The sequence below is a fragment of the Pleurodeles waltl genome, chromosome 5 (genome assembly GCF_031143425.1).
Source record: "Pleurodeles waltl isolate 20211129_DDA chromosome 5, aPleWal1.hap1.20221129, whole genome shotgun sequence".
In the NCBI taxonomy this organism is placed as follows: Eukaryota; Metazoa; Chordata; class Amphibia; order Caudata; family Salamandridae; genus Pleurodeles; species Pleurodeles waltl.
Genome location: NC_090444.1, coordinates 735,747,419 through 735,769,893, shown reverse-complemented (window position 1 = coordinate 735,769,893; position 22,475 = coordinate 735,747,419).

The following is a 22,475-nucleotide window of genomic DNA, read 5'->3' as shown; positions in this document are numbered from 1 at the left end:
CAGGTAATTATAATAATTATTATTAGGATTTCTAATCTAGGGTGAGAGAGAGGGCACGGCAGGACCAGAGATCACAGGAATGTGCAGGAAATTCTCCTAAGCAGCGCCAATATAGTAATTATAGTATTATTATTAATAACTAATGTTCTGTTTTTAAAACAGATGGATATTTCCAGGGGCGAGCACGTGGCCCCTGTGTAGTTTCCGGACAGGAGAAAAATGCTAAGAGCTTGATTCAGCACACACACAGAAGTTGAGTTTGTTTATTTAGGTTAGAAGACATTATTAGAATTATTAGTTCCTTGTTGATGACAAGTCCAGGGGAAAATTGCAGCATTTCTGCTTTGTGAAAGATTAACCTTCCACCCTTTTCTTATTATTAAGCACACCTTTCCTTTTTTCCCCCTTTGTGTTTACTAAATGCTAGTAAATTGTTAAAAATAAATTATAGGACCACAGTCCTCCCTCACTTGCATGCCCAAATCAGATTACTTACTGAGTCTTACTGCCAGGGGAAGGCAATTTTCGTTGGGATGCCAGAAAAACGGCTATGGGAGGTACAGACCAAGTGGAACTTGGAAAGCACAGTTATCAAAAGCTGAAGCCTTTGAAATAATTTAAGGCAGCGGTGCCTCCTAAATTCTCAAGAAACTGCAGAGTGGGAGTGTGAACGGCAGTGCTTAATTTGTACATAAAAACGTGCCGGTGCCCAAAGTCCTCCTTTTAAACATGTGGCTGCTGCAATTAAATGTGCGAAAATTGAATACTGAGGCAGTGTAATACTGAAGCCATCTCGGGCCTCTTCAATGATTTTAAAGCCACTCCCTGCCCCTTCAGCTCACTCTTGCAGCTTTCTGTTTTCTCCCATTGTGACACTATTTCGTTTTTCTCTTCCTTGCTTAGCACCGGAAACAACAAGCACAAATTAAGCACTGGTGAATGATCAAGTACTGTTAAGTAGTTTTAGAGGAGAAAGTGTCCAGATTGAAGGCAGAATGTGTGCACCAAAGGTGAGGTGTGAGATGTGTGTGTGGTCAAGGCAATGTAATGACGTTGTAAACAGAGAAGAAAATACGTGCATGGAGGACAGCAAGGGTGACACAGGGGGGAGATGTGGCTACATTTTTTAGACATTTAAGAATGAGAGGTTGAATTGGAGGAGATGTGGTCTAGCAGGGAGGAGGAAACATACAAAACATCCATGTTATGCTCGTTGATATAATTAAAGTACTCCCGAGGCTGGGCTTACATAGCCCACCCGAAAAAAAGTAACATAATGGGGAGCCGCGGGCAATGGCAAATATAGGTGAAGGGAGCCGCGGGTCGAAAAAGTTTGGGAACCACTGATATATATATATATATATATATATAATATATATATATATATATATAAACACACACACACACACATACAATACTAATTCCTCCCTTTCCTTTTTTGGTATACAGGCTTCTCTTCTCCTTTCTGTACTTGATGTTTCTCTGTCTCCTACTCCAGATCGGTGCGCTCAGGCCAACTCAAATACCTTTGTTAAGCATGATCTATTTACCCTCTACTGCCAACAGTTTTATAATTCACCAAAGAGTAACCTGGGGAAGGCATCTCTGTGCAGTGGGATTTCCTATGTACAAACTTAGGTGCATAGGGAGATATTGCACGAGATGAGCTGGTTTCCATTCTTCTGCTATTGGCTGGGAAAAGTTGTTAATCATCCAGAGTTCGAACGCCTTCAAGCACAGGGGCTTCCTTGTAGGTTACTTAGAAGAACTCTCCATCTGTGGTCCCTATTCCTCTGATTCGTTATTCTTAATGGGCCCCCATGTACTTTGCAGGATTAGCGCCAACATTTTTAGCACTAATCCTGCAATGTACAACAATATCGTCAAAAATTATGACGCTACTGTCCCTATCCTGAGCCATGATGAACCGTATGTTAAATACGGCGCACACACAGTAGCATTAGCGAGTGTCAGAGTCACCAGATCCTCGGGGTCTGTGCATGCTCCCAACACTTCCACCACAAGACAGCTCCAATACACTGATTAGAATTGTCACAGAGTCTAAGAGAGTCCAAGTGGGGAAAAGAAGATTAGGAAGGGAACAGCTGGGAAGGAGACCTGTAGGAAGCAAAAAGGTTAAAACACACAATATCAAGATTACATCATATTAATCAGTACTAGGCTATGACTCTAAGCATTGTCGTTCTGAAAACATGGACAACCTAAGCATAGACTTAAATAACTAGGCTTCAAGATGACTAGATACCTGTGAGGGAATCAAGAAAGGATTAAATGCAACTTTCAAATTCAAGTATTATCTTTTGCATGAGGATCAGGAAATGATCTGAATGATTTCTAATCCATCATATGAATCGTGTTTGAGGAACTTATTATGTACATACAACATCACATCTAGAACTCTACCATTTTTTTGTTTTCTCAAAATTGCAGGAACATGAATTGCGCACATTGCAGATTTTCACAAAGGTTGTAAATACCACAGAATGATTGTGCACCATGAATAACATTAGTTAGACTCGAGAAATAAATCACGCGTCTTGCCGACTCGGAGGTCACCAAGGAAATGCCGTGAAGTGGTAGCGCACAATGAACACCGTGATTTGAAACACAAGAAATGAATCGCGTGTGGGGGGCGTGGTTGGGCCGGGCAAGATGGCGGCCGCTTAATACATCGGCTCCCGAGGGGCCTATTAATTATCTGCAAAAACGAACCCCATCCCTTGATCATCCCTCGGAGTACCGTGCATCGGGGGTGACTGGAATAGAGAATAGTCAGCGGAGGGGATTCCCGTTCTCCGGGACCCCTCAGGAGGTGAGCTGTGGAGCGGCACGGCCAGGGCCCAAAAAGAAACTGGGGCCGGGGGCTCGAGTGCCGGTCTCCCCGGTGACGGTGAGGAGGTGCTGCGAGGCGCCGCGGTGCTGAGGAGGAGCGGCGCCGGTTGCGCGCCCCTTTGATAGGGGAAGGAGGCACGTAGCTCTGGGCGGAGGAGCAGCGGGCGTGGTCGGCCCCCTGCGAGCTGGAGGAGCGGCGTGCTATGCTCTACCGGAGCGGTGGAGGCGGTCAGCGCTGGGCCTGCGGGACCCAGATTTTTTGCCAGAGAGGAAGAGCGGAGGCCCCCAAACACCTCGGCCCTACTGGCTCCCACGAGCACTGGGGTGAGAAGAATTGGGCACCCGGGAAGAGCCCTCTATGAATCCGACTTCACCGCGAGGCCTAGACTCAGCTACAAATTGAGAGCAACAGATGGAGCACACCAACGAGACATTGGAGAAGACATTAGGCTCTCTGCAAAGATAATAGGGGCCCAGTGGACGACAAGTTTACTGAGTGCGAATTGGAGCGGGGCCTAGCGCTACACCTGGCGCCAATTCTTGTAAGAGGTCATATCCGGGCCTGGAGGGCCTCAACATAGGAACAGTGCAAACTTGAGAACACGTTTTGCATGAACCTCTTGGGAGGAGAGCTGTGGAGCATCGGGACTGGGGCCCAGGAAGAAACTGGAGGCGGGGCTCAAGTGCTGGTCTCCCCGGTGATGGTGAAGAGACGCTGCGCTGCGGAGCTGAGGAGGGGCGACACCAGCTGCACGGCACACTTGATAGGGGGAGAGGGTGCATCGCTCTGAGCGGAGCAGCGGCAGGTTCAGTTGGGACCTGCGGGCCGGGGAGCGGTGTGCTGCTCTCCGCACGAGCGGTGGAGGCGTAGTCCTGCCCGGGTGGACTGCGCGATTGGCTCTGGGCCTGCGGGACCCAGACTTTTCACCAGTGAAGAAGAGCGGAGGCCCTACTAGCTCCCTCGAGCACTGGGGTGAGAGGAACTGGACATCCGGGAAGGGCCCTCTATGAATCCGACTTTACCGCGAGGCCTAGACTCAGCTACAAGTTAAGAACAGCAGATGGGGCACACCAACAAGACATTGGAGAAGACATTAGGCTCTCTGCCAAGTTAAAGGGGCCCAGTAGACGACGAGTTAGTCGAGTGCGAAGCGGAGTTGGGCCTAAGGCTACATCTGGCGCCAATTCTTGGTAGGGTGCATGTCCGGGCCCAGGGGGCCTACACGTGGGGACAGTGCAAACTCGAGAACACGTTTTGCATGAACAACCGGGGTAACCAACGGAGGATTGACCGGGCACTGCAGTGCTAGTAAGAGAACCTGAACTGAAGGCACTGGACCTAGAGGTGAAAGGGTCCGGCGGAGGGGTGGCTTTGGCCTCAAGCACTGTTAAGATCCCGGGCTCCACGCTTGCGGACCTTACACCGAGACAAAAAGACCTAGAAGCCTCGGTACTGAGCCTCACGGACAGAGTGATGTGCCTGGAGCGCAGGGCAGAAGATGCGGAGGGAAGGAATCGAAGGAACAATGTAAGAGTGGTAGGGCTCCTGGAAGGAGCAGAAGGCACAAATATGTTAGAATTTCTTGAGGAATGGCTGCGCACTGTGGTAGCACCGGGAAAATTTACACCATTCTTTACGTTGGAGAGGGCACACCGAGTCCCCTCCAGACCCCTGGCGCCAGGAAGACCGCCCCGCGCAGTGGTCACCAGGCTGCTCCACTACAAAGACAGAGACATTCTGCTCTAGAGAGCCAGAGAGACAGGACCATTTAAGGTGACGAATGGAGAAGTAACTCTTTTCCGGACTTTACCATGGACGTCCAAATTAGGAGAGCGTCATTCATGGCGGTGAAGAGAGCCCTCAGAAAAGAAGGGATCCAATACTCTCTCCTTTTTCCAGCAAGATTGAGAGTACAAGAGGACAAGACCACATTCTTTCAGAATCCAGAGGAGGCATGGGAGTGGATAGAGACCCATGGAGGACGAGCAGGGCGGCCTACGAAATCGGACAACACTGAGAGAATGATGCGGGGAGCTCCCCGGGGGCGGTGTCGCCGGACCCACCTCCGGTCTGGATCGACAAAATCACAGAGGGAGTCTGAAAGGACAGAAGCCTTGAGAGTGGCGGCTGCTATGGTCAGAGAAGCATCCCCTTCAGGGAGCAACAAGAGAGACTCAAGATGGCACAACAGCTTCATTAGTGGAGGGCTCCGGCTGCCCCGGGCGACCTCCGAGGGTGACTCCGCAAACAGCAGATGACTTGGGGTAACCGCATTCGACCTGGTCTGGTGATGGGGCACACGAAGTACTCAGCAAAATCCTGGCTAATCGAATGCTCCAGCATATACCAATGTTGATCCACGCGGACCAGAATGGGTTTGTCCCAAACCGTAGTACGTCACTGAATCTCAGACGCCTCTTTGCCATATTGCAGATGCCTAATACGGAACGACCCCCAACTGGTGCGCTAATAGCTATTGACTTTGAGAAAGCTTTTGACTCAGTCAGATGGGACTATTTACGTACAGTGATGCTTAGGATGGGGCTAGGGGAAGATTGGGTGAGATGGGTGGACTTGTTATATACATCCCCGCTGGCACGAGTAAGAACTGGGAAGACGATCTCAGAACCCTACCCAATAACCAGAGGCACCAGACAGGGTTGTCCACTGTCACCATTATTATTTGCCCTAGCTATTGAGCCCTTGGCGGCACAATTTCGTCTGGAAGGAGCGGGCAAGGGGGTAGAATGGGGACAAACCGAGCACATAATCTCACTTTATGCCGACGATGTCCTGATTTATCTCAGGGACGGGGAGACGGGACTGCCTTGGGCACTGCAAATATAGGACTGCTTCGGGAATATGTCGGGGCTTCGACTTAACAGGAGCAAAACATTTGTCTTCCCTATCACAGCATGGTTGGCCCACCCATCCTCATGCCCTCTGGATATAGTGTGGGCTCCACAAACCATCAAATACTTGGGGGTACAGGTGTACCACAATGTTAAACATCTTCGAGATGGGAACCTGGAAGGCCACTCTCTTCCCTCCAGACCTCAGGTAGGTTCTGGCTGACGTTGAAACTACCGATAATGGCCAGGATATCGCTATCTAAGATGGACATGTTGCCCCGCCTCCTTTACTATTTTGTTAACCTCCCGGTGACGATCCCGGCATCGTGGTTCAGGGAGTTGAATGCCTTGCTCAGGAAACTGGTATGGGACGGAGGTCAAAGGCGCACAGCGCTAGCAATACTCTGCAGGCCAACTCTAGAGGGTTGTCTTGGTGTCCCAGACTTTGAATCCTACTATTTGGCGTGCCAGTTACAGTGGGTCTCCAGGTGGATGGCAGGAGGAGGCCGACTGGACAGATGTGTCACGAGCGGCGAAATGAGCCGAGATGACATCATAGCACAGATGATACACCGGAAGGTGGAACCACAAGAAGAAAGTAGAATGACGAAAGTGGCATTGGTCTGCTGGAGGAGATGCACACAACGGGTGGGCGTAGGACCGGCTTACTTGCCTGGAATGCCATTATCGGTACTCCAGTTGGAATCGAAGGGCGGGAACCGAAAGGGAGCCGGACTAAGCACATGGGCGAAAGCAGGAGTAGAGACAATTGGGGACCTTTTTAGCAGCGGGGTTTTGAGGACATTCACCGATTTGATGGAAACTGGGCGGGTACCGAGTGGACAGTTTCTCCTGTACCAGAGACTAACACATAATTTAATGAAGCACTGGGACACGGTAAACGCGGAACCGGCCACACACCAAGTACTGCATCTACTGCTGACAGCAGGAGATGATGCTCACTTAATAACGAAGTTATACAAGACACAGGTCGAAAGTGTACTGGAACCACTACAACCTCAAAGGGAGAGATGGGAGAGGGCCTTGGGTAGGGATCTCACAGACTCGGAATGGCGGAAGGGAATAGCATACCCGCGGGGCGTATCAAGGAGCACACGACTAAGATATACCCAATTCAACTACTTACATAGGACGTACCTTACCCCACATAGATTGACTTTAATACACGGAGGAACTCCCAAGACATGCCCTAAATGTAATGAGGTGGACGCTGACTTTGACCACATGGTGTGGCACTGCCCTGACATTCAGAGGGGCTGGGGAGCGGTGGTGTCCGAACTGAAAGAGTTGCTCGAGATCGAGGTAACCCAAACTCCAGCTATGTGCCTCCTAGGCCTGAAAACAGGATTAGTAGTGGGGAAGATAAAGGAACGCTTCCTGGATCTGGCACTGGTACTATTTAGGAAATTAATAGCACTTGGCTGGGGGTCACCCAGGAGCCCCTCCCTGAGTGAATGGAGACGCGACGGGCTGAAATGGGCCAGAGCCGAACTACAAGCCCTTAAATGTGAAGAAGCGCGGGGCATACGACTAACACCCATTGCTCCGACATGGGAAGAAATATTGATGAAGTGGGAACAAACAGTCAAGGGAGAGGAAGGAGCGGAGAAGGCGACAGTTGACAAGTGAGACCTGATATTGAGAAACAGAGGACACGAATTACAGGTTGGGACATGCGAGTAGAGAGGGAAGGACAGGCCCATGACAGAAGGGAGAGATATGATAAGAAACCAGACCGAGATATAGGCCCCCTCAAACCCCTCACCGATCAGGCCCGGAGAATAATAGGACACACCGGGGAGACCCCAGACATGCACCGAGAGGCAACACAGGGATGCAGACGGTAATGAGAGCCAGGCCTCCTCCCTGGTACGAGCCTGCCCCACATCTTACAGTAACTATCCTTAGCATGCTCCCACGCGCGCCATCATGTTAATAGGTTGTTAAAAGAGTTTGGTTAAGACAATTGGAAGGAGTGGGGGGGGATAGCATATTACACGACAGAGGCTCCTGGAGAAGCCACACCCAAGCACACAACAGAGAACGTGTAACAGTGAAACACACTCATAGAGACAAGGTAACATAGATAAGATAAATGACGAATACAAACGTACACTGTAGAAGCAAGTAACGTTGGCAAATGATACGACAAGAAACTGTTGAGTCATATTATTGTTTGTATTTAACCCACGATAAAATGTGAATAAAAAATATTTTACAAAAAAGAAATGAATCGCGCGTATTGCCGATTTGAGCACCCCCAAGTAAATGCCATGAAATGGTAACGCTCGCTGAATAGCATGAGTTCAACACAAGAAATGAATTGCGCGTTCTGCCGATTCGAATGTCAGCCAATAAATGTAATGAAATGGTAACACACAATGGATACCATGAATTAGACACAAGAAATGAATTGCGCGTCTTGCTGGTTTGAAGCCCACCATGTGAATGCCAAGGAATGGTAGCGCACATTGAATATCATGAATTAAACACAAGAAAAGGAATCGTGCGACTTGCCGATTCGAAGACTACCATATGAATAACAAGAAATGGTAGCGTACAAGGAATAACATGAATTACACACAAGAATTGAATCGCGCGTCTTGCCGATTCGAATGCCACCATGTAACTGCCAAGAAATGGTAGCGCACAATGAATATCAAGGGTTAAAGCACGAGAAACGAATCGTGCATCTTGCAGAGTCGAATGCCACCATGTAACTGCCAAGAAATGGTAGCGCACAATGAATATCAAGGGTTAAAGCACGAGGAATGAATCGCGCTTCTTGCCGATTCGAATGCCACCATGTAACTGCCAAGAAATGGTAGTGCACAATGAATATCAAGGGTTAAAGCACGAGGAACGAATCGTGCGTCTTGCCGATTCCAATGCCACCATGTAACTGCCAAGAAATGGTAGCGCATAATGAATATCAAGGGTTAAAGCACGAGGAACGAATTGCGCGTCTTGCCGATTCGAATATTAACATGTAAATGCCAGAAAAAACCCCAGAGCATATTCACACGCACAAGGTAAAATCTCTCAACATGAAAATTAGGCCCAAGAGCTCGGATGCCTTCGAAAATGGGATCGGGGGCCCAGCCCGACCTCCGTCTTACCGCCCTGATCAAGGATCACCAATGTAAATGAAGGGCAAAGGCCTGGAAGATCAAAGTAGGCCTCCGGAACAGGAGCTCAGGAAGTTGCTGCTGCTCTGCAACGGGACCTCTGAATAGTGAGCACGTGGAGCTGGGCTGGCTCCCTTTTATAGAGTCTTAGCCCAGCCCACCAACCACACCCAGGCATTCTGCAGGGAAAGCTTCTAGAAGGCCCTGGAAGGGGACCACACCCTGACACAGTCTGAAAGCCTGCAGCAGTACATTGCATGTGAACAGTATTTATATGCATGCTGAACATAAGTCTTTAGGATTGAACTCTGTAATGCAAAAGGTTAAACAACATCATATCAGCACAATGCATAAATGATGTTAGCTTGAAATTGTTAGGTTTTTGCATTCTAGTCGGCCATAGAGCGCGCACTGCCCTGATGTTGACAGCGAGGCGCTAAGGGGCGCAAGAAAAGTGGAGTTGCATATAATGCAGCACAACTTTTCCTAAATTTGGACCTAAGTGTCTTCAGAGTGCAGGGCTTTAAAAGACTCCAACAGGGCATCCCACTCCACTGCTATGGGTTTTTTCCACAATCCCAGGTATACTTCTCGGCGTAGTGCACCACTCTCCGCCAGCGCCCGCTTCTCCATTTCCTCAAGTCCCAAAGAGACTTCCAGCATCATGAGACGCTTTGCCAGTATCAGCGCCAAGTCGAAAAACCACAACTTTACTCTTGTGCTTTTGGGTCTGGGAAATAAGCCTAATGTACAGTACTCCCATGAATGCCATTAGTTGCGATTTGTGAATTCTGATAGAGCCATAGTGAGTTGCGCCCAGTACAAAGTCAATACAGGACTTTCCCATAACATAAGCAGTAATTTGGCATTTGATGTATGACTCCAGGGGCATGTCGAAGGGACCATGGGGAACATTGTGCGTAGTCTATGTGATGTGAGATAAGCACGGTGTAATATAGAAAATTGTATACAAGCAGGAGTTTCTGGAGATTTGTTAGTGGTATTCTATCAGAAAGTCCCACTCTTTTTCCTGAAAACTCTGGGCCAGGACTTCTTCCCATTTAGCCTTTACAGGGGCCTAGGAGGTCAGCAGGTGTGCTGAGGCCTCGATATACCCACTGGACTAAGTGTGTGCCATGAACCATGGTGACAATGCTTGGAGTAATTCATGTGTAGCAGGTTCAGTGCTGTCTGGTGCCTAGTTTTGTCGCACATAACAAATGACACTGACATGTGTGTTTGCCTATATTAGTTCAATTAGAAGGGTATTCAACATCTTAAAGATTTGTGTGGGAACAAGCACTGGAATGTTAATGATAAAGTAATTGTGGTAACACACCCGTTTGGTGAGAGCCAATCCGCTCGTCACTGAAAGCGGCACTGTAGTCCAGACGTTAACCTACGATTTAAGGCTTGTTAATTTTAAGAGGTTACCTTCCAATACATCATGTGCTTCACTGTAAATTTGTATTCCTTATTAGCAGAATGTTTGTTGTTTCACCTAGATGACCATGTCATTGAAGGGCAAAGATTGTCGGTCATAGGAGTCTTCAAAGGAGAATGCATAGGACTTGTCAATATTGATCTGTAATCCAGATAGTGATGCAAATGTAGTAAACAGCTGGGCCACTTATGTGAGATCCACACAGAGACATTTAATATACAATATCATATCATCTGCGTATAATTATATGGTGTGGGTTGTGGGACCTATTGGGATACCCCAGCTCTTAGCATCTTGCCTTATGCGTTGCGCCAAGGGTTCCAGGGCCAGAACAAATAAGAGCAGCAACAGTGGGTAGCCCTGTCTTTAACCTTGATCTTATATTCATCAGAGATACGTTGGCCCGTTCATGTCCGGGCAGTGGGGGCTGTTTACGATAGTTGCACCCAACAGTTATAGACAGGATGGACGTTGAAACTTTCAAGGGCAGCGATCATGAAGTCCTAAGTTATTTCGACAAAAGCTTTTATTAAGTCTAGGGAAAGACAACCTGACCAACGGAACCGCCCCTGTACAGCATCCGTGATCTGATGAAGGCAGCGTATGTTGGGTGAAGTATTAAGATTAGGGACAATGCTGCACTGATCAATATGTAGGAGTTTGGGAAGCATGGGAAGTAGGCGATGGGCCAATACTCTAGTGAGAATTTTGTATTCAGTGTTGAGTAAGGAAAGGGGTCTGGATGCTTGTTAGGTTTTAATAAAGAGGTGACTAGTGCTTGTGCCATAGTGGGGGGTAGCCTGCCTTCGGCAAGAGATGCATTGTAGAGGCATTCTAATTGTGGGGCCATACGAGCAGCAAATGTTGAGTAAAATTCAGTAGGGAGGCCATCGGAGCCAGGTGTTTTGTTCCTAGCTAATTCCTTGATTGCGACCCGAATCTCATTGCTAGTGATAGGTGCTCAAACAGGTCACGTTCTGTGGTCGTCACCCTGGGGAGGGTCAGCTGTTCCAGAACAAGAGATTGCTTGCTTGCTCCGCCGGCGGAGGGGCCACATACAGCACTGAGTAAAAAACCTGAAATGCTTTATTAATCTTGAGCTGGGTAGTGGTTTGTGTGTATTTGTAATGTAGTGATTGTGAGGATCGGAGTGGCTGAGGGCAATGCCTGAATCAGGTGGGTGAGTTATTGTGGGGAACAACACAGAGCTGCCCCCGATTCTGAGTCAGGAGCTCTGTTTGAGGAAAAGCTGGGAATGACAACAGGTTTACTGGTCTGGAAAGAGGTTGTCAAGATTATTGCGTCTTTCTGACCCTCGGGGGCTTGTTGCGGAAATGGGACTTTGTGCTTCCCCCTTCATCAGACCTGCTTTCTCTGTTTCTTCTGGGGCAGCCATTGTTGTGCCGGTCACTGACTGTGCAGTTTCTAGGAGTCCTGAAAATGCTGTTCCACCCAGTCCCATGCTTCTGCTGGAGTGCCAAAGAAGTAGATTTTCTGTTTGTGTAATGCCTTGCTAGAAACATTAGGGGCATAGGTTAGACCAGTAGCCCAAAGCTGTTGCTTGATTGCTTGAAAAGAGGCCCTTTTACGTTGGACTGAAAGCGTATAGTCGAGGAAAATAGAAATCCGGGCATTGGCAAACAAGATGGGCACCTTTTCTCAGGCATTACAGAGGACCACATCCCCATCTCTAAAATTTAGAATGTGGGCCATGATTGGTTTTAGTGGTGCACCAGGGGCCGGTCGTCTTGTTGGCACTCAATACACTCTCCACCATGAACAGGGGAGACAGTCTAACCGGCGCCACCCTTGTCCACAACCAGTCCTCGATATATTTTGTGGGTGTCAGGGCCTTCTACTTCCAATGATATACCCACAATCCTGATATTGTTGCGGCGGGCCCGCCCTTCTGCGTCCTGTAGCAGCTCGACCTGTCGAATGTAGGAGTGCCACCCTGGCTGGCTGTTCCTTTTGTCATGGAGTTAAGGAAGAGAGAGTAGATTCAGTTGTTTTGACTCTTGCACCTAATTAGTTATGGTCATCTTTGAGGATAGTAAGATCCATTGTGAGTACGCCCAAGCACTGCTCAATAGCCTGATGTGAGTTACAGATTTCACGTAATATGATGTCTAACTTGTCCACAGGGGGTTCCCCAGTGTCGGCAGAACACAGTCCTTTTGTGTCGCCAACGAAGACCATTCAGACGGGGGAGAAACGCAAGCAAACCCTCCTGTGGTTCAGTTGTCTTGGCCCTAGATCGACCCATTGTAACAGGGTAATTGTTCGTGCTTAGAATAGGGAGCCCTGGGTCACCGCATTACAGCGAGATGATTGCATCTATTGTGTTGTAGAAAAGGAATATTGGCTGAGCTAAATACACTCCAAGCATTCACAAGATGCCACTCTGGGAAGGGACAAACCCCCATGGGAGCATTCCGCAGAGTGAAGTCGCAGTGGGTGCCCCTTCCATGCCAAAGGGTGAGCTTCAGTTATCAATATTTTTTTAGGCAGGTAAAAAGACCCTGGCAGGCTTCCTTCGGAAGTGCGTGCCACAGGAGCTCTGGCACCTAAGAGAGCACCTCGCCTGACGTCTCGGATGGGAATGTGACTAAATGCTGGCTGTTCTATCAGGCATTGCCGAGAGATAATCAATGAGACCTAATGAGCAGCAGTACCCCACTCAAGGCTCGTGGTCCAGGTTCCAAGTCCGGTGTGGTCAGGCCAACATGCTAAGCCTCATTGCTCCAGGCACCGAGAGTCTCTTGTAGCTTCTCTGTCATCTCACTGTTGCAGCATATCATGTACTCATGGCCCCAGTTCACAGTTGGATGACTGCCCTCAGACAACTTCAGACCGCACCCACGTCACAGCAATTCTCGTCATGGACCCTAAAGGTCTCTGCCATCCAGCCCCATCCAGGGCAGCACAGGTCAGCAAATAATTTAACATGGGGGGCCTGTGGCAGGGTATCCGTCCTGCGTGTGCACAGTATGCACCCAGCTTGTGGCTGCAGACAGGCAATTGTAGTGGCATAAATGAGGGAGGCGAGACGGCTGTATGGCATTAATCTCTTTTTATTGTGCCGTAAACAATATGGCCCACGAGGAGCAAACGGGAGCACGATCGGCAGCTCCGAGTCCCCGCGCTCAACTTCGCGTCCTCCTCGCGCCGCCCCCCGACGTCACAACCATCCCTGATACCGGATTGGCCATGACGTCAGGAGGCGCCCTGACATAGAGGAAGGACTACATTCTGTTCCCCTCATCGCGTACGTTAACTCACGTACGACATCTCCCCCTTTTAACAAAACAAGAAACCTATGGAACTTCATCTCATAACAAAATCTTCAAACCTCTTGGGAGCTCGGATATGCCTCATTGGCCTGCTCGGAGTAATATACTGGGGTGAACCCACCCTGCCAGCGCCTGTACCATCTTGGCCTGAACTTATTACGTTGTGACTGTCGCTCTTCACAGGTTCGGGGCTGCTACCATTCCGGCCTTCGGCATCCACGATGCAGCGCCATGCTTTATCACACCGATCTGCACTTCCATGTCCGGTCCGCACTCGCATAGAGGACGTATTCCCACACTCATCATCGCCAGTGACTACATCCCTGGCCTCGTGACTTTGCCACTCATACATATCGTCAGTGCTCTCGGCCTCATACACATGACTACCTCTCATGATGATTTCCTCTTGACCAGCCTTGAGCCTGACGATGTTGTCCTTGCTACGCCACCCCCCTCCTTCCAAACAGACTGCTCCTCTTGTCACTCCTTGCACACGTACAGGGGTTTGAAATACAGATTCTCCTTTCATCACCTTGTTAGGTTTCTTCACCAATACCCAGTCCCCCTGCACTATATCTTTAGCTTTGGCTCTGTTCACCACGTCAGCATACCGCGTATTGCTTTCCTGTTTAGCCCTGATTCTTTCTTTGACTCTCAACCTTTCATCAGGTACCACCTCAATTTCCTCCCTCATGTCATACCACTTATTAAATTTGGGGGTGAGCTCACTCATACATCTTCTCCCTCTCATCAAGTAGAACGGAGTGTGTCCCGTAACTTCATTGGGCGTGTTATGAAAAGTGTGCACCTTGTCCGCCAGAAACGCTTTCACATCCATGTTGGAGGCGACTGCCTGTTGTACGCCCTCTTTGAGGAACCTATTCATCCGCTCAACCTGCCCATTGCTCTTCGGGCTGTACAGCGGGGTTTTCTCTTGCTTTATCCCTAACCTGGACAGAAAATCCGTCATCTGCCTGGACACCAGCTGGGTGCCATTGTCGGGCACCATGATCTTCGGCTGCCCCTCAATCGCGAAAATTTTCGTCAGTGTCTTGATCACTCGGTCAGTGGTAACCTCCCTGACGAACTTGTAGTGGATCCATTTGGAGAAGTAATCCGTGAGAACGATGAGGTGTCTACAATCGTTTGGCAGCAGGGTAAATGGGCCCGCGAAATCAATGGCAATCTTGTTCCATGGGCCAGCAGGAATGTCCACCAGCTGCAGCTCCCCTTTTGCCGTTTTCCAGTGCTTGTCGGCCCTTAAACACGGTCCGCACCGATCTATGAAGCTGCTGACGTCGCTGCACATTCCTGGCCACCAGTAGTACTGCTTGAGGAGATTTTTGGTAGCGGTACTGCCCGGATGGCCCTTGTGGGCAATCCTGATTAGCTTGTCTCTCAGACCTTCCGGAGGCACAAACAGCTCGTGTCTCTTCACAAAGCCGCCCTCGATGGTGAGTTCGGAGCTAACCTGTTGGAAACTCCTTAGTGCTCCGTGCAAGTTCCGGACCGGGGGCCAATGAGCCGTCATGTGGTCCATCACCCTATGAATAGTCGTGTCCTTCTCCTGAGCCGTCAACCATTCCTCCTCAGATATGGATCCCTCGCAAATGGCTGTTGCGTCAACCATTGCCACCACGCATTCCGTGTCATCCAGGGAACCGTCCTCCTCACCCGTGATCGGCATGCGCGATAGGCAATCCGCCCTGCAATTGAGGCCACCCTTGATGTGTCTGATGATGAAGTGATATTCTTGCAACTTGGATAGTAAACATAGGAGCCTCGAGCTGGCTTTGCCATTGCCGCGTCCTTCACCGTCCATCATGTATATCAAGGGTTTGTGGTCAGTGACCAGTTCGAACTCCCTGCCCCACAGATAGTTCCTCAGTTTCTCCATGGCCCAGACGCACGCGAGCGTCTCCCGCTCGATGGTGCTGTAGTGCTTCTCTGCATCATTCAATGACCGAGATATGAATGCGACTGTGTTCTCCTTCTTCCCTTGGAACTGGCAAAACACTGCGCCGATACCCTTGGCGCTAGCGTCAACCGTGATCACGTTCCGGAGATCCTTGTTATACGGCTGTAACACTGGAGCCGCCGCGATGGCCTGCTTGACGGATTCAAAGGCAGCGCTTTGTTCCTGTGCCCACGTGTATTTTTCGTTCTTCCGCAGCAGTTTCCTTAGAGGCTCCACGGTGGTCGCGTATCCTTGCATGAATTTGGAATAGTATTCACTGAGCCCCAGGAACGATCGCAAGGCGTCTTTGTCTCCTGGACAGGGGGCATCTCGTATGGCCCTCACTAAGTCATCCTTAGGCGCAATGCCATTTGGGGTAAGTACATGCCCTAAGTATTCGATCTTCCCTTCCATGAACTTGCATTTGTCCTTGGAGACCGTCATCCCCTTTTTTTGCAACACCTCCAGCACTCTGTCTAGCAGCTCCAGGTGCCCCTCCTCATCTTCCGTGTGGATAAGAATGTCGTCCTGGAAGGCTTCAACTCTCTTCATATCGCAGAAGAGCAGGTCCATCAGCTTTTGGAAGACGCCCGAGGCCGATGCAAGGCCGAACGGAAGACGGACGTACCTGTATGCTCCGAACGGGGTAATAAAGGTGGTCAATTCCTTGGAATCCTCCGTGAGACATACCTGGTGGTATGCGGACTTCAGGTCTATCAGGGTGAAGAACCTCGATCCTGATGTGGAAGATAATATCTCCTGAATGTTGGGCAGTGGGTGGCAATTCACCAGGATATTTCTGTTCAAGGATCGCAGGTCTACACACAGCCGAATGTCCCCTGTCCTCTTCTTCTTGGACACCACGATTGCGGACACCCACTCTGATGCGCCTGCTTCCTCTATCACTCCTTCCATTTTCAGCCTATCCAGAACAGCCTTCAGCTCCCCCCTGACCGAAAGGGGAATCGTTCTGACCTTGTGCTTAATTGGCGTGGCACCCTCTTTCAACCGTATGGCATGCACGAAACCTCTTACACATCCTACCTTGTTTTCGAAAACGGAATCAAATTTGTCGAGAACCTCAGCTAAGCCTTCATGCAAATCCTCAGGCTGCACGTAGTTGACCCAATCATCCCTCAGAACTATGGGATCTTCAGCCCCAGGGACTAGCACCACACCCAGCTTCGCCAGGTCCTTCCACCCCACAAGGCTCCTCCCTTTTTCAGCCACATATATCTTCGTTCTCACAGTGCGCCCTCGAAAGGTGAGGGAGTCCCAGAAGTACCCCCTCATCACTATGTCGTGTTCCCCGAAGGCCTTTGGATTCACATCCGTCTCATGCAGTCGCACATCCTGCCATTTCAAATCAAATGTCCTATCAGAGATCAGGGTAAGGGGGGAACCAGAATCAGCCGTAAATGGCAATTCAACCGCACCAATCATGACGGAGCCAATGGGCCCCTTCACTCTACCGTCCTCATCATCAATGGACAGCACGATGTCCGCGTCCGCATCCACGTCACTATCGCTCACCGAGCTCACTTTCATGCCCATACTAGATTTCTTGGCTTTACACACTGCTGCAAAGTGGCCCACCTTCCTGCATTTAGAGCAGCTTTTGTACAAGGCAGGGCAGGTCCTGCTGTCCGGCAAGTGGTCCCTTGATCCACATCTAAAACAAGCGAGCGGCCTCCTGCCTCCCCCTCTATCGCTCGCCGCCCTGTCTGGAGTCTTGGATGCATTTTTATGTCTGTCCTGCACATAGAACACATTTGAAGCCTGACTGGTGCTCGCCAGTTCCTTAGAGGACACCATGGAGCGTTCCACTGCCTTTGCAATGGCCACCACCTCCTTCAGTGAAGGGTTCCTGCAAGAAAGCAACCATTCCTGCACTTTCTTAGAATGGCAGTAGAACACCACCTGGTCTCTGATGTAAGTATCAGTCATCTCCGCAAATTCACAGTCTTGGGCCAAAACTCGTAGACACGCAATATACTCTTCGATAGTTTCTCCTTCCTCCTGTTTCCGCAATGCGAATTTATGGCGCCCCACCATGATGTTACACTCCTCAGCATACTGCAGCTCAAGCCGCTTAACGGCCTCCTGGTATTCATTCAGAGGAGCGGTGGCCCCGGGGGGATTCACATAAACCGGCAAGCTATCGAAAACCTCTTGGCCAGCCTTCCCCAACAGTCCGAATAACAGCGACTTTTTCCGCTCGGGGCTATACCCCTTACCATCAGTGGAGACGATATAGTTCTCAAATGCGCGCAGCCATCCCTTCCATTTCATGCACGGCTTACCAGGAGAGTCCAGGAAGAGAGGAGGCACGCAAATATTAACGGGCAGCGACATGACCGGAGAGCGGGCACCACACCCGGAGAGACCACGTGAAACAGGCGCGGCAGCAACTCTGGAGACTCCTAGACAGCGCAGAAGGATACCCCAGCACACAGGATAGCCGGAGACTACCAGCACACCGGCCACCTTCAATGAAGTATACACGAGCTGACAGGGAACCCGGCGCACGGGCTCACTGCCTGGGCCTCACGTGGCAGGGGTCGTCAAAGATCACACAGATAGAGCTCCCCCGCAGCAGCTCACCGGAGGCAGTGCACGTGGTTATCAGGCGAGGAGATGTCGGTGCGCACCATCAGTAGCAGGGAACACCAGGTACGCTGGACTTCACTCGTGGGTCATTGTAGAAGCTGTGACCCTCGTCGCCATTTGTAGTGGCATAAATGAGGGAGGCGAGACGGCTGTATGGCATTAATCTCTTTTTATTGTGCCGTAAACAATATGGCCCACGAGGAGCAAACGGGAGCACGATCGGCAGCTCCGAGTCCCCGCGCTCAACTTCGCGTCCTCCTCGCGCCGCCCCCCGACGTCACAACCATCCCTGATACCGGATTGGCCATGACGTCAGGAGGCGCCCTGACATAGAGGAAGGACTACATTCTGTTCCCCTCATCGCGTACGTTAAATCACGTACGACAGCAATGTTGATCCTGCACTCACTCACATAAGCCGTGCCACATCCAGGCCCACCGGCCGTAGGTACACTCCTGATCTTTTGGCCAACAGGGCACGGGCTCTGCTACCGCCGCTAGTCCATCTCTGAATTCCCGATTGCGGTCTGTATCCTCCCAGCAGTGGTGCACTGCAGCAGTCCAGGTAGTGTTGAGGCCAGGCTTCAGATCGCCTGCCAGCAGCCAATCCCAGGGCCTGCGTGGCCCCACCAGGTCTGATCAGGATTACCCTCTACACATCGGTCCCCCGAGGCTCTGGGTGTCCCCCACTCTAGTGTGCATCATGGGTTCGGCTAGGGCAGTGTCCCGAACATGGCAAGTCCCTCTGAGTGTGTCTCGCAGTTTGGAGTGACCCCGCTCACCCCAGGTCTGGGGTCTCTGGCAGCAGGCTGTGCTGTCAGGGCCAGCTCGGATGACCCCAGCAGACTCCTTCCTATCACTCACTTCTGCTCCACACCTACAGGGAGACACCATCAGTCGCCAGAAATGCCATCCGGTGACAGCAGAATAGTCGGATGCTGGTTTAGAAGTATCAATATAATTAGATATCCGGGCCGGGCCCGGCAGCTCAGCAATTTTGCTGCTGCCAGAATCAGCAGTTGGCCATGTCTCTGCTATGTGTTTCCCCATGATAATTAATCATTTACACTAAAATTATAATAAATTCCTAGAAGGAAATGTTTTAACTGCTACATGTGAATGTTGAAAACGTAGTTTGCCATTATAATTACTGGAATGTATTAACACGTTTTTGTTCTTTTGCAATTACTATAACATGAATATTTACATGATTATTAATGATGAATTCATATTTTAAATGTTATTTGTGTCTCACTTAATATAAATGAATGTGGCATTTTACTTGTTTTTTCATTCTTGCTAACATGTCATTTCTTTCACACTTCATTTCCATAGAATGCTAGCTAGGAAAAAGATGTCCTATTGTTTTATGCCTAGAGCCTGAGAAAGTGAGCTTGAATACGGTACACTGAGGAAGTGTGGACAGAGACAATATACAATTGTTTCAAATTGTACAGGAGAGGAAGATGGATGCCTTTTCCATGTTGGTAATGGGAATCTTTCCTGATCTTTCAAATGTCTGTTGAATGATGGAATATGATTGGATAATTAAACCTTCCAATTTGAGTGGTATGAGGGATGGACAAATCATCGTATCCTTTGGACTTTAATTTAACGTTCCACAGTGGGATTAGAGAGAGATCCCATTTGGACATTGAGCTGACACCATTTGGACTTTGAGAGGTACAGACCTCTTTGCTCTTGCCCCACACCTAAATGCTGAGATGAGAAGGCTTAGATTTTTCTTTTGACCCATGAGAAAACTCTTGACCAAGCTTCTGACATGCTGACACCTTCCCTTTTTACTTAATTATTAATTGGATAATTGAGATTTATGCAAATGCGTAGAAGAACTGGTCAACGGTTATCTGGTGCTTATGTTTTGTTTTGCCTTGACCCAAATTTTAGTTTGTTTGATGTTAGTTAAGCTTTGGCTGTTCCCAACACTTGCACATGTAATGATGATTCTATACTTTTACAACTTAGGGGTTCATTATGAACCCGGCAGTTCAGACCGCCATGCCGGCGGTGGCGGTAAATACCACCACCAGGATGGCGGTCTAAACCGCCATATTATAAACACAGGGAGGGCCGCTTGTGGCGGCCCTCAGCCACCGCCAGTCTACCGCCTACAGGCAGCCTGTCGATGCCGGATAATGATTCCTGTTTCCCCCAGCCTTTCTCTGGAGGATTCACCCGCCAGGGAAAGGCTGGCGGAAGGGGTGCTCCGGGCACCCGTGCAGTGCCCTGTCGCGCAGGTGATTCACGGGCAGTGATCTGCGCAACGGGTGCTCTGCACCCGCCGCACTGAGGCATTGATGACGGCTCCATGTGGAGCCATCGGCAATGTTCCGGCCCTGCATTCCACCCGCCGACCCAGCAGAATGTTTGTAATTCGGCCGGCGGGGTTTCAGGGGGGCTGGCGGTCTATGAAAAGTCCGCCAGCATGAACACAGCAGGGTTTCCCGCCATGTTCATAATGAGCCCCTTAGTCTTGAGAATGGTCTATAACACCATGAGCCTGAATCTGTAATAAAACCCTTTTAACTCTATTCCCTACTGAGGTTTTCCTTGTGTGCCAAATTGGTCATATTGTAGACCTGATGTTGATCTGATTGTACATGTTGACTTTGTCTCCACCACTTCTGCTAAGGTGAAAAGATCTGTGGACCTCATTTACGGCACACCTGAGAAGCTCCAGTGAATCCAGTCCAGGCAAGAACTGGCATGCATTTATGGCATCAACTAGCACTGGCCATGCTTACATTTTAATTCAAACGACATATGTATGTATGTGCCGAGAAAGTTGTATTCAAAAGCAAAACATCTTGTTTTATGTTCTAAATGCCTCAATAGTGGAGCACGTTTCCTGAAGGGGAAGCCAAAGATGTCAGGAGAGAGGAGCAAGAAGAAAAAACTGGTGAGATAAAAGAAGGTAAAGGAGGAACTGGAAACCAAGAAAGGAAAGAGCAAGGACGAGAAGAAGACGAAGTAAGGTAAGGTTCATAAGCCAGGCTGTTTTTCTGTCTTTCATTATATGAGATTTCATTTCCATGTGTTACCTATGACCGCTGTACTAAACATGGGATTTGTCAGCAGCGCCATGAATATTAGGGTACTGGAGTACCACCCCACCAACTTCCCCAGTCACTCCGAGGATATAAGGATTTGCAGCTTTGCCCCTGTGGTACCCCTCCAGATACTGCAGTGCAAGAGAAAAACACACAAACTGTGCATGTCTAATGAGCTGTCTACATGCTGGCTCCATCAGACAAGTTCCACTTCTGTATGTTTAGAGTACAAATGACAATGTGCAGGTTTGGACAGACCAGCAAAAGTTATCAGCAACTCATTACTAGGGAGCTGTAAATCACCATTCGTTAAAAAATTATGTGACACTTTCCAGTGTTACTGTCAACCGCACGGTAGATGTCATTATCGGCTTGTCATGGCGGGCATGCCTGTTTGTATGCCTGTGTGTTTTCGTCATGGGCCCTGGAATTATGCTATTCTGAGGCTGCGGTTATTTTCGCATAATTATGGATTCGCCACATTTGCCACATGATCCATTATCTGCCGCATAATCAGCAGACTTTAACAAAAAAAGTGTTTCTAGCTCGAACGGTTCAAATGTTACAAAAAGAAGGCGACTGGGTTCATGCGCATCGGAAGGCTTTTTGGAAGGGTTTACTGGTCATCTTTCAGTTGCTTATTGTTGTATTTGGGTGTTAAATTGGTACTAATTAGGGTAAACTATTTTCTCAGACACTTTATCAGGAGTAAAAATGACAAAATAATAAAATAATACTATTACAAAATGTGCTGCACTATGCAGCATAATTAGCCTTTTCTTGCAGCATAATTTAGTCACCCTTGGCGCATAATTTGTTTCTCTTCTGCTGCATATTTCCAGGGGCCTTGGTTTTTGTATACATATGTGTACTCATGCGAGTGTTGTTCCATGACTCCCTAAAAGTGTGCTTCATAAAGAAATGTGATGGAAGATTTTCATTACTAGTTCCAAGCTTAAAACTAGCATCATTTGTTTTACGCTACGGCGGTGCTAACCAGTCCCCCACCCTGCGCCATATGTACAAAGTGGCGCAATACTAACATTGTGCCACTTTGTAAACCCTTGCGCCACATTATACCTGCTCCAGGTATAATGTGTGCAAGGGGGCGTTCTCCCTTATGGGAGGCCCAAAAAATGGCCCAGTGAAGTTTGCAAGATTTCACTGCGCCACTCTAGCGTAATTTTTTAATGCCTGCCCAGGGCAGGCATTAAAGTGACGCTAGGCTATTTTTGTGGGCCTTTGG